At 41.9% G+C, this 9,693-nt stretch overlaps 1 pseudogene; it reads right to left on the bottom strand.

The window, feature by feature from the left end:
- Positions 1-1,107: 1,107 nt before the first annotated feature.
- Positions 1,108-5,979, bottom strand: LOC149978941 (uncharacterized; annotated as a pseudogene).
- Positions 5,980-9,693: the final 3,714 nt, after the last annotated feature.

Consider the following 9,693-nt stretch of genomic DNA (forward strand, 5'->3'; position numbering starts at 1 on the left):
CAGCCAGGATCTTCCAGAGCCGTCAGTCAGCCAGGATCTTCCAGAGCCGCCAGTCAGCCAGGATCTTCCAGAGCCGCCAGTCAGCCAGGATCTGCCAGAGCCGCCAGTCAGCCAGGATCTGCCAGAGCCGTCAGTCAGCCAGGATCTTCCAGAGCCGCCAGTCAGCCAGGATCTGCCAGAGCCGCCAGTCAGCCAGGATCTGCCAGAGCCGTCAACCTGCCTGAGCTACCTCTTAGTCCTGAGCTTCCTCAGTAATGAGGCACCCCTCAGTCCAGGTGGGCCCTTTGTTAGGGTTAATAGGCCAAGGTCGGCGGCGAGGGTCGCCACTCAAAGGACGCTAAAAAGGCGGACTAAGACTATGGTGGAGTGGGGTCCACGCACCTTTTGGGGGGGGGGGGGGGGGGGGGTACTGTCGCGCCCTGGCCTTAGTTATCTTTGTTTTCTTTATTATTTTGGTTAGGCCAGGGTGTGACATGGGTGATTTATTGTGTTTCGTCTTGTCTAGGGGTTTATTAGATTAATGGGGTTGTGTTCAGTTTAGTTGTCTAGGAAAGTCTATGGTTGCCTAGAGTGGTTCTCATTCAGAGGCAGGTGTTTATCGTTGTCTCTGATTGGGAACCATATTTAGGCAGCCATATTCTTTGGGTATTTTGTGGGTGATGGTTTCCTGTCTTTGTGTTTTATGCACCAGTTAGGACTGTTACGGTTTTCACGTTTATTGTTTTGTAGTTTGTTCATGTTTTTAGTTTTCTTATTAAAGAACCATGAACTTCAATCACGCTGCGTTTTGGTCCGCCTCTCCTTCCCAGGAAGAAAACCGTAACAGTCATTGCATGCGTCATCCATGGCCTGGAGAAGGGTGGCTTGTTTGTGAGGGCCCCTATCATATACCTTCCACTCCCATGTGGAGAAAGATTCCTCTATCGGGTTAAGGAAAGGAGAGTAAGGAGTCAGTACAGGGTGGTAAATCGTGGATGGGCCTGAAACCATGCTTGCACCATTTGAGCATGGTGGAACCTGACATTATCCCACACAATGACATAGGTCACGCCATCAGCTCTACAGACCTGATTTAGCTCATCAATGAAGGTTACAAGGAGAGCTGCATTATATGATCCAATACAAGGTCTGCGTCCCACCACACCATCTTCAAATATAGCCGCACACATGGCGATGTTGGCCCCACGTTGTCAAGGTACTTGGTTGGTTTCCCGCTGGCCAACAAAATTCTGACCTCTCCTCCTTGTCTTGGCCAGGTTGAAGCCTGCCTCATTCAAAAAGAGGAATTTGTGATGGTTTTCGTCAGCATCCAGCTCCATCACCCTCTAAAAATACATTTTGGAAAGATATATTTTTTTAACAGTATTTTTATTGGAATTTCACAATTTTCACCCATATTAAGAGATACAACAACAGAGACAAAGCACACAGAAAAAAACAAGAAAAACAGCACCCACTTACACATATCTACACGTGTATATATACAGTGCCTTGCGAAAGTATTCGGCCCCCTTGAACTTTGCAACCTTTTGCCACATTTCAGGCTTCAAACATAAAGATATAAAACTGTATTTTTTTGTGAAGAATCAACAACAAGTGGGACACAATCATGAAGTGGAACGACATTTATTGGATATTTCAAACTTTTTAACAAATCAAAAACTGAAAAATTGGGCGTGCAAAATTATTCAGCCCCCTTAAGTTAATACTTTGTAGCGCCACCTTTTGCTGCGATTACAGCTGTAAGTCGCTTGGGGTATGTCTCTATCAGTTTTGCACATCGAGAGACTGACATTTTTTACCATTCCTCCTTGCAAAACAGCTTGAGCTCAGTGAGGTTGGATGGAGAGCATTTGTGAACAGCAGTTTTCAGTTCTTTCCACAGATTCTCGATTGGATTCAGGTCTGGACTTTGACTTGGCCATTCTAACACCTGGATATGTTTATTTTTGAACCATTCCATTGTAGATTTTGCTTTATGTTTTGGATCATTGTCTTGTTGGAAGACAAATCTCCGTCCCAGTCTCAGGTCTTTTGCAGACTCCATCAGGTTTTCTTCCAGAATGGTCCTGTATTTGGCTCCATCCATCTTCCCATCAATTTTAACCATGTTCCCTGTCCCTGCTGAAGAAAAGCAGGCCCAAACCATGATGCTGCCACCACCATGTTTGACAGTGGGGATGGTGTGTTCAGCTGTGTTGCTTTTACGCCAAACATAACGTTTTGCATTGTTGCCAAAAAGTTCAATTTTGGTTTCATTTGACCAGAGCACCTTCTTCCACATGTTTGGTGTGTCTCCCAGGTGGCTTGTGGCAAACTTTAAACAACACTTTTTATGGATATCTTTAAGAAATGGCTTTCTTCTTGCCACTCTTCCATAAAGGCCAGATTTGTGCAATATACAACTGATTGTTGTCCTATGGACAGAGTCTCCCACCTCAGCTGTAGATCTCTGCAGTTCATCCAGAGTGATCATGGGCCTCTTGGCTGCATCTCTGATCAGTCTTCTCCTTGTATGAGCTGAAAGTTTAGAGGGACGGCCAGGTCTTGGTAGATTTGCAGTGGTCTAATACTCCTTCCATTTCAATATTATCGCTTGCACAGTGCTCCTTGGCATGTTTAAAGCTTGGGAAATCTTTTTGTATCCAAATTCGGCTTTAAACTTCTTCACAACAGTATCTCGGACCTGCCTGGTGTGTTCCTTGTTCTTCATGATGTTCTCTGCGCTTTTAACTGACCTCTGAGACTATCACAGTGCAGGTGCATTTATACGGAGACTTGATTACACACAGGTGGATTGTATTTATCATCATTAGTCATTTAGGTCAACATTGGATCATTCAGAGATCCTCACTGAACTTCTGGAGAGAGTTTTTTGCACTGAAAGTAAAGGGGATGAATAATTTTGCCCCTCCCAATTTTTCAGTTTTTGATTTGTTAAAAAAGTTTGAAATATCCAATAAATGTCGTTCCACTTCATGATTGTGTCCCACTTGTTGTTGATTCTTCACAAAAAAATACAGTTTTATATCTTTATGTTTGAAGCCTGAAATGTGGCAAAAGGTCGCAAAGTTCAAGGGGGCCGAATACTTTCGCAAGGCACTGTATATATATATATATATATATATATATATATATATACACACATGTACATACACACATACATACACACACCCATACATATACATACACTCATGCATATACACACATATACGCGTACGCGTACGCACACACACACATACACACCCATACATATGTACACCATTTTCCTCTTCCCGTTCGGTGCTTCTCTCACCCCATCACCATCATTGCGTCCCTCAATACATACATTTTAAACAAACATACAAACAGAAATTAAACAAAAATGCTCAGTTTAAACCAAGAGGTTAGGTTCCACACATGGAACGTACAGTGTAGTTCTGAAATACATAGATCCCCGCCATTCTACGAGAATCCTTGCAGCATAATAGCTGATACCTCAGGTTCTAGGTAATTTAGATAAGGTTCCCATACTTTGTAGAACTGGTCTGTTTTAGAATGCAATGTACATGTCAGATATTCCAGAGGCACCCATTCAAATAGTATCTTATGCCAATCTTTAATAGAAGGAACCTTATCACTAATCCACTGTAAAAGGATGTTTTTCCTCGCTGCGAAGGTAAGGATGTTGTAAAGCCTCCTTTTACCCACAGAAGTAACATGCCTACTAGGGAGACCTAACAGTAAAGAAACTGGGTCCAATTCTAGATCAACCCCTAGGATCTTTTCAATTTCTTGCAGAACACCAGACCAGTATCTTTGTATTTTGGTACATGACCATAAACAATGTGTTAGGGTGTCTGTATCAGTTTTGCATTTAAGACACTGAGGGAAGAGGAAGTGGGGCTAAAAGCATGTCTGCGATTTGGGGATATATGCAATCTGTGTATTATTCTTAATTGGATTGCTCTAGTACGATTACATATAGATATTGTTTTTGCATATCTCCAAATGTCCTCCCACATCTCTTTGTCAATAGTAACAGACAATTCTTTCTCCCACACTTGTTTCACCCTCTGTGTGTTGACAGCGGAAAAGGACCTTAAAGTATCATAAAACAGACTTACAGACATTTTCCTTTGTGGGAAAAAAAAAGCATTCTTTCAATGACAGACACATCAGGGTTACCAATTAAGGTGGTGCTCTTCCGAATATAATGTCTTACTTGTAGGAAGCGGAAAGAGTCCTGCTTTGGGAGTCGATATTTCTCGACCATCTGCTCAAATGACAACAAAATCTTATCAGCAAATAAGTCATTTAGCCTGCGTTTGCCCTTATTAAGCCAAAAGTTAAAGCCAGCATCCAGCAATCCTGGACTGAAATCTGGGTTGTTAAGAATTGGGGTAAGAGCAGAGGTTAGTTTGGACCTTCCCAGGAAGCGTTGAACTGACCTCCATACTTTGAGTGTGTTAAGTGTAACGGGATTATTGCAGTGATCTTCTACAGACTTGAAACTTCTGAAAAATAAAAGATCCTGTAAGGGGTATTTTGAAAGAGAAGTCTCAATGTCTAACCAAATAGAGGAGTCATCATTTGTGATCCAGTCAGAAATATAACAAAGGTGGGCACACCATTGATAGAACCTGATATTGGGCAGGTCCAAGCCGCCCATAGAACTTGGCAGCTGCAATATTGCCATCTTAAGTCTTGGCTTGCGTTTACTCCATATAAAGGAACTTAGCCATCCATTTACATCCTTTATTACCTTATTGGAGAGTAATACTGGGATCATTTGGATTGGGTAAAGTAGTCTAGGTAAAATGTTCATTTTCAAGAGGGATATTCTACCCAACCAAGAAATCGGGAGAGATTTCCAGCGCTCCAGATCCTGTCTTATTGTATCAAACAAGGGAACAAAATTGGCTTTGTACATTTGCTGGAATTTAGGAGTTACAAATATACCCAGATACATGAAACCTGAGGGAGACCATTTAAAAGGAAAGGGGGGAGAAGTATTAGGTACAGAGTGTAGGCTACCAAGTGGCATAGCCTCTGACTTAGTTAGGTTACTCTTGTAGCCTGAGAATTCGCTGAATAATTCAATAATATTAATAAGAGCTGTAATTGAAGTCTCGGGACTAGAGATGAATATCAGGACATCAACAGCATACAAGCTTATTTTATGCTGAGAATTGTTGATTACAATGATGTGGCATTTTTGGGGAATTTTTCACAACAGGCATCTTGAAACTGAACACGCCTCAGTTGCTTCATTCTGTCTGCATTTCTTTCAAAAGGCACACAGTAAGGCTGTTTTAGAGACACTTGGTGCCTTTTCAGCATGCAGGCAATAGTCAGCAAACTTATGGCTTCCACATTGCTGAACATGTCGTCATTGTCCAATTTCTGTAAGGTAAATATAATTTCGGTCCCGAACCAAATTAACCACAGCCCGTTCTTGTTGGTCAGTCAGAATTTTGCCTCTGCCTCCCCTATTTGGCCTAGTCTATATTCTGCAGGGAAAATGACAGTAAGAACACATTTAGTCACATCACCTACTCTGTGGTACACATTGGCATGCAGTATACAGTCATTTGACAATTGAGAGTAGCCTAATGTTTAGCGCATACTGAAGACTTACCGGTTCTCATTGCGGAAAGTTCTGATGATTGAGGCCACTGTTGATCTTCTGAGGTTTGGTTGAATCATTGTAGCTGCCTCAGTCATTGTCGTGCCATGATTTACGACATGGTCTACAACTATTGCTCGGATTTCATTGGACACTCTCTGCTGTTGCTGCCACTGTCTTGGTCCTTGGCCTTGTCCTCTACCACGTTCCCCCACACCTCTCAAACGAGGCCCACGACCACCTCTCAGAAGGGGTGCTTGTCCCCTGCCATTCCTTTGACTACCACGTCTTCCTCGTCTTCCTCCTCCCACTGCTTGACCTCTATTGTGACCTGGATCACCTGCCGGTTCCATGTTATCTCTGTGTTGTTGTAGGTGGATACCACTCATTTCACTATATATTCGTACCACAATGTGAAATCAATCGTCAGTAACGAGTTGGCAGTATTGGAAAATAAATGACAAGGGCCTGCATACATACACTCACCGACCACTTTATTAGGTACACCTGCATGTTAACACAAATAGCTCCTTCGAACAGCGTATCATGTGGCTGCCTGCAACTCAGTATATAGAGTATAGAGAGCTTTAGTTGTTGTTCGACCAAACATTAGAACGGGCAAGGTGCCACACATGGTGGTTCCAGCATCTCAGAAACAGCTGCCCTCCTGGGATTTTTACGCACTACAGTCTCTAGAGTTTACAGAGAATGGTGAGATAAACAAAACACATTCAGGGAGCGGCAGTTCTGTGGGCAAAACACCTTGTTTATGAGAGAGGTCAGAGGAGAATGTCCAGACTCATTTCAACCCGCTCAAATAGAAGCGGTTTAAAACAGTGGTGTGCAGAAGGGCATCTCTTAAAGTACAACATCGTGAATAATTCAGGCTGTTGTGGAGGCAAAAGGTACGAGATAGGTGTACCTAATAAAGAGTGTTACAGTGATGTCAAATCTGAAAACATGGTCTGGAAAAGTGGTACATGGGACCATAGAAACAGTGTCTGATAAAGAATGATGATGAAATATTACATCCATAGATAATGTAGTCCAATTGGTTCATGTTCCACAGTAATTGGTGTCAATGGATCTCGTTATCCTGAAACTTTCATGATCTAAACATGGAATATTGTTTATCAGTTTCCATAAAACTATGCATTAAGAGTAATGCAACAGTTACTTCTCATTTTGAGCAGTTGTACAATTACATTGCAATTATATAATTGTAATGAAATGAATAGACAGTCATCTCAGATGTAATGTGTGAATTACATTTTGAAATGGTAATACTTTGATGTTAAGTTGTGTCATTTTGAACAGGTGATTTTAGTTCAATGAACAAAGTATCTTAGCTGTATGTGTATTGTATCCAAGCAATTGGAAAAAGTTTTAGAGTTTTGAAAAATGTTCATTTTAATCATCAGTTGTGAGTTTTGTGTCTAAAGTTTTGAAAAATGACATCAAGGTTCTGAAATTAGTACAAAGGTGATTGTAAAAACCTGTAATATGAATCATCCCAACATTGATTGACCTAAAGTTCCTTATTGTATTACCTCTTGATTACGTCCTCTTGATAACGATTGGTCGAGTTGTCAATAATGTCACATCGTATATAGACTTGTTTATACTGTATTATTGACTGTATGTTTGTTTTACTCCATGTGTAACTCTGTGTCGTTGTATGTGTCGAACTGCTTTGCTTTATCTTGGCCAGGTCACAATTGTAAATGAGAACTTGTTCTCAACTTGCCTACCTGGTTAAATAAAGGTGAAATAAAAAAAATAAAAAAATAAAAAATAACCATCAACAAAGATATACTTAGTGTTTGATTGGTTGATTACACATATTTTGCATATTTTATCGCAGGTGCAGTGAAATGCTTATGTATCTAGCTTAAACAGTGAAGTAATACCTAAACATACAAAAAAATACACACAAATCCCCCAAATAAAATCAAATAAATTAAGAAATATCAGAATGAGCAATGTCAGAGTCCATTTTGGATATAATGGTGTGTTTATAGACAGTATGGACAGTATATGAATAGAAAAGGTGTGTACAGAAGTAGTTATATAGGATAAGCCTTTACTAGAATACATTATATACATATGAAATGGGTTCAGTGACAATGTACATAGGGCAGCAGTCTCAAAGGTGCAGGGTAGTAACAGTGATTAAGGTTCAGGGCAGGGCAGGGTACTGGTGACTATTAAACAGTCAGATGGCCTGGAGTTGGATGTGTTAATGGACTTGGTGTGTGTGTGTTTGTGTCTGTGTCCGTGTCCGTGTCTGTGTCTGTATTGTGTCTGTGTGTCCAGAGTGTTCATATGCATTGCTGCATTACTTTAAGTGTAGTACCACCTATCATTTTAGGTGGATGTCACTGACATGTCTCTCTGTCGTCTCCTGTAGCTCTGATGTATGCCTTTGGTAACGTGTGTGTGTGTGTGTGTGTGTGTGTTTGTGTGTGTGTGTGTGTGTGTGTGTGTGTGTGTGTGTGTGTGTGTGTGTGTGTGTGTGTGTGTGTGTGTGTGTGTGTGTGTGTGTGTGTGTCTGTGTGTGTGTGTGTGTGTGTGTGTGTGTGTGTGTGTGTGTGTGTGTGTGTGTGTGTGTGTGTGGCTGAGTTTACACAGGCAGCCCAATTCTGATACAAAATAATAGCAAGAACCCCCTCTGCAGTTTAGAAAATGCTGTCATAATGCTGTGCTGATAAACATTTACAATACATGTTTAACATTCACTAATTGGTCTTTTGACCAATCAGATCAGCTCTGAAAAAACTCTGATGTGAAAGGTCTGATGTGATTGGTCAAAATAGCAATTAGTGGAAAAAAATATCAGAATTGGGCAGGCTGTGTAAATGTAGCCTTAGTGTGTCAAAAGTCACTGCAGTTGTTTATGGAGTCTGCTAGAGAATCAAAGAGACAGAGAGAGTTGCTTTAGGGTGGTGGTGTTTGGTGGAGGCGTTGACGTGCTTGTTCTGTGTTTTGTCTCAATGGGCTTGATGAAATGAGGGCTAAAATTAACCAACAAGCACACATGCCTTCCCATGACCCTTTGGTGACAGGGCCGAGTAGTGCAGGAATGTGTAGTGAAGGGGGGAGAGGACAAGGAGGCTGAGAGGAGAAGGGTGCTGGCTGCAACACAGAGATAGGGCATGTGTATGATGCTCACACATCTAGCATCTCATTACCAGCATTAGTTCTCTGTGTACCTTTACATAATAAGAGCTGAGTACTGAAGTAGTGATTGATGAGAAAGAGTGCTTGATGTTCTGCGCTGATACAAACAAATGCATTAGGGAGCTCATTATGGATTCTGTTAGCGTAGAGAGCTAACAAACACACACTAGTGTCAGGGAAAGAAGACAGCAGCATACTCATTAGAATTACTATTTGAGTACAAACAATGGATCATTTTAGACATCCTCTCTCATGGAGGTCTGTATTGTCAGGAGCCCTGTGAGTGCATAAGCCATGGTTGGATTGTATTTATTTATTCCATTATTTTAACCAGGTAAGTTGACTGAGAACACATTCTCATTACAGCAAGAACCTGGGGAATAGTTACAGGGGAGATGGATGAATGGTTTGGTGAATGGTTTGAGGGCCAGATTGGGAATTTAGCCAGGACACCCCTACTCTTACAATAAATGCCATGGGATCTTTAATGACCTCAGAGAGTCAGGACACCCGTTTAACGTCCCATCTGAAAGACAGCACCCAATCACTTCCCTGGGGGGTTGGGATATTTTTTTTAGACCAGAGGAAAGAGTTCCTCCTACTGGCCCTCCAACACCACTTCCAGCAGAATCTGGTCTCCCATCCAGGGACTGACCAGGACCAAACCTGCTTAGCTTCAGAAGCAAGCCAGCAGTGGTATGCAGGGTGGTATGCTGCTGGCTTTATACAGGGTTGTGTAATGTTTGGGGTCAACAAGCCATGGGTGGGGTGTACGGGGTTGTGTGATGTTTGGGGTCAACAAGCCGTGGTTGGATTGTACAGGGTTATGTGATGTTTGGGGTCAACAAGCCATGGGTGGGGTGCACAGGGTTGAGTGATGTTTGGGGTCAACAAGCCATGGGTGG

Source organism: Oncorhynchus mykiss, chromosome 13 (assembly GCF_057628025.1).
Source record: "Oncorhynchus mykiss isolate SJ-2025 chromosome 13, ASM5762802v1, whole genome shotgun sequence".
Classification (NCBI taxonomy): Eukaryota; Metazoa; Chordata; class Actinopteri; order Salmoniformes; family Salmonidae; genus Oncorhynchus; species Oncorhynchus mykiss.